The following is a 3,678-nucleotide window of genomic DNA, read 5'->3' as shown; positions in this document are numbered from 1 at the left end:
CCCTGGCAGTCAGGGAAGCTGGGGAAATAGGTTCCCTTTGTCAGTCACCCTTCCCCCGCCCCTCCTCCCCTGTTGGGCTTCTGTGCTCTTCTTGCCACATAACCACAACCCAAAGGGCTGGGGTGGGGTGAAGGTGGTAAGGACGGGGGACTGGGAGCATTCCTCCAACCACAGCAGCCTGCCCCTCCCTGTGGGGCCCCCAATGCAGGCGAGGAGCCAGCCCCTTCCACGCCAACAACTAGAAACCTCCAGCCCCATCCTGTCTATGTTCTGGAGCCAATGGGGGGACTTCTGGGAGGCTTCATGGGGTGCCCAGTCCCCATTGCTCTCTGACGGTCACCTGAAAACTCATCATCCCGGATGAGTGCTTTTTTAATTTTCAAAGTGCTTTCCCACCACCATCTTCATTCACCCGAGACTTCCTGGCGAGCAGCTGCTAAGCCTGAATTACCCTCAGCCCTCACCCACTCTAAGGATGACAAGATACCACAGAAATATGGCTGACTTTTCCAGTGTCACACATTTTGGGGGGGATGCAGCCAGGAGAAGGCCTCCGTGCTCCTCCCTCGACCTGGGCAGGGTACACCACACAGTGCGGGTGGGCTGCTGGGTGTCCTGGAGAAAGATGAGGGGACATCTCTCTACCTGTGGCCTGCTATGTCCTGCAGCCCTAACTGCTCCTCCACTGGGACAGCTTAGGGCTTGGGAAGGTAGGGACAAAAGTGGAGCTGAGAAAGGGCTGGGAGCAGCTGGAGAAGGGCTCCGGGCCTGCCTCACCACTAGAGTTGTGATAAGCCCTACGCTGGAAGTAGGCAGTGACCGAGGGTCAAGGAAGGAAACTGGGTTTCTTATAAATAAGCACAGAGAAACCCCAACCAACAGAGCTTGCAAAACATTTCTTTTTTCTCTCCCTCTTCCTGATTTCATCTCAAATGGAGGGGGTGGTGGAAAGAAAGAGGGGAGAAGGAGCTGACAAAATAGCTGTGGCTGAGGCCCCTTCGCTGGGCATTTGCTCAAGGAGAGTTCAGCTGGCGATATGAGTCAAGACTGTGTGGGAACCCCATGGATAGGTTACCTCCGTTCCATCCATGGCTAGAGATTGGATCCCTGACTCTGGCCCTCTGTCTCTTAAATATGTGCCACTAGTCACGTGATACAGCATGCAAATTTGCTGCTGGATGACTATTTGGGGGGAGTGCTGTTTTTCAGTGGAGGGTACAGCTGTTCCTGGGGTAGTTTCCATTTTGTTTGTGGTTGTGGGGGAGGAGTGCTGAGGGAGTGGGAAATGGCATGAAGGAAATTGTCACTTCCTTTCCAGAGAATTCCAGAAAGGTTTCATGGGGGACCGGGTATTTTAGGAGCGAGAGCTGGCTCAGAGGGGACAAGGAACTGGAGGAGAAGTCTGCTTTGTGGCCCAGCTGACCATCTGGCCCCCATGTTTCCTGGCGTGTGTGAAAATGCCACGGGTGTTACTAGCAGTTCGGTGAGAGCCATTGGCTCAGCTGAACGGGTGTAGATTTAAACTCACTCCACGGAGACTGTGGACGTGGCTTTCACATAGGGGCCGTTTCCTGTAGAGGAGGCCCAGATGGGTGGGTGCTGAGCACTGCTTGACGTGTCCCAGTGACAAGCCCAGAAAGGGTCTTTACGTCTGCACCACCGCACAGTTGTGGTGACGCAGGAGCAGCCCAAACCACTTCTATTTTGCTATTTTGGTTTTGAAATGCAGTCAGAATCACAGAGAGCCAGAGGTGTGCATTTGCAGGCCTGGGCCTTGGGCGCGCCCTCCCTCCTGTGGCTCACACACTCCCACGCAGTGCCCAGGGCCATAGTCTCTCACAGAGGCTTTGCTTTTAGCCCAAGTAGGACTGGCCCTGGGAGCCAGGGGTCCTGCAGTGGCCTCCAAGGGAGTCAAGGGGGTGGAGCTCTTAACACCCTGGGAGCTGAATTGACTGTAGCAGTGACAGGTCGGGGTGGGGGGAATTCACCACCGGTTACTAAGGGCTCCCAGGTGCCTCAATTTCTTAAGTTAAGTGCCTGTGTCACCCCTTACCCCCCTACTAGCTGGCAAGACAGTGCCCAGGGCTCTGGACCATTGAATCTGCATCTCAGTGTCTCAGTGCGTCTCTGAGGACCCTGGTGAGGGGAGCCCCTGGTGTGGGCCTCTCTGGTCTCCAGCAGGGCGGGCCTTCTGTGGTGGTGGCTTCTTTGGTTTCAGGTTCCTGGGAGAGGGAGGTTATTTTGAGGGACTTGGGGAGGTGGTTCAGTCCTCTGCTGGGGAGAGTGAGCGAGCATGCAAATGAGCCCCTCTCCACCTCTCACTTTCAAATCCTCAAACATCTAAGGGGGGAGAAACGAAAGTTTCTGGACTGGAAGGTTCCATGGTGGTGGGGGTGGGGAGAGAGTGATCTTAGCCTCGGCCAACAGAATAGGACAAATGGGGCAGCTGCTTGCCCCCTACACCCTTCACCTTAGCTTCAGGCTGGAGCTCAGGCAGAAGGAGACACCAGTATGAGCTGTGGGTGATGTGTGCAGCCTCCCAATACTCACAGGCCTGGGCCAGCGGGATCTGTACCAGTCACGTCCTTAATTTAGAGACTTAGACATCTGGGCACAACGAAGACAAATGGATTAGTCTCTTTTATTTTAAACCTTCCCTCCTTGTGCTGCCCTCCCCTCTTCCACCTCCTCCCTGGCAGAGTGGACCTTGAGGAGGCTCACCCCAAGAACCCATGGGCCACATACATATTCTGCAGATATTCTCTCCCTGGAAAGCATAGGGGGCAGGGGCAGTGGCAGCCCACACCCCTCTTCACCACAGCCTCTTTGAGCCGCCGTGAGCTGGGGGGCAACAGATGACTGAGCTTGCTGCCCTGATGGCCTTAGACACGCAGAGGCTCTCACACACATGTCCCCATACTTAGGACACATGGGCATGCCCTGCACACGTACATATCTACCATGTTTGCACACATGCAGCGAACTCTCATTGTAAATTACAATGCAAAAATATACAGATATTATACACATAGAGTGCACACATTCCTCTCATTCTTGTATAAGCCAGAGGATATGACACCCACACCACACCCAGTGTACAAATAGATATACTTTATTGCCCAGAAAACACAGCTCATTTGTACAGAATGACCAGTATCATTCATTCATTCATACGTTCATTCCACAAACAGGAATTGAGTGTCTTCTCCATACCAAGCACAGTGCAAGGCTGCTAAAGTTTCATCAATGGCCAACACAGTCGTCCCTGCCCTCAAGGAAGCCACTGTCTAATGGGGGAGGTAAGGAAGGCACGCAGAGGTTCCACAGGCTGAGATAAGGGGCAGTGAGCTCACAAACATGAAGAGAAGCCAAAGGGATGAGCAAACCTGAAGGCCCACGGTGGGAAGGCCTCAGGCCCTTGATGGGGGGAGGGAACAGACACAGGAGTTTCAGAAGTTTCATGTTTAGACAAAGTGGGATTAGGTGAAAGTGATAGCCTTTCATTTGATTAGTTTGAGAATGCTTCCTGGGGACAGACAGGCGGCCTGGCCTGTGGGAGGCCTGGAGCTGCGGAATGTGGGCCGTGGGCACTCTGGGTGGGGGAGACAGACCTTCCGAGCATAAATGGCCTCGGGAGGCTTCTCGGGTCACAGGAGACTGGGCCACAGGAGTCCGGGT

The 3,678-nt window shown here is 54.2% G+C and overlaps 1 protein-coding gene across 1 annotated transcript in view; it reads left to right on the top strand.

The window, feature by feature from the left end:
- Positions 1-3,175: 3,175 nt before the first annotated feature.
- ELF4 (E74-like factor 4 (ets domain transcription factor)) overlaps positions 3,176-3,678 on the top strand; it is an 18,445-nt gene continuing 17,942 nt past the window's right edge. The window contains exon 1 of the mRNA XM_005872730.2: positions 3,176-3,299. The gene's annotated coding sequence lies outside the window, so the exon portion shown is untranslated. The remainder of the gene's footprint in view (positions 3,300-3,678) is intronic.

This window comes from Myotis brandtii, unplaced genomic scaffold (assembly GCF_000412655.1).
Source record: "Myotis brandtii unplaced genomic scaffold, ASM41265v1 scaffold39, whole genome shotgun sequence".
NCBI classification, from domain to species: domain Eukaryota; kingdom Metazoa; phylum Chordata; class Mammalia; order Chiroptera; family Vespertilionidae; genus Myotis; species Myotis brandtii.
The sequence above is the reverse complement of the archived record's forward strand: the minus strand, read 5'-3'. Positions and strand labels throughout refer to the sequence as shown.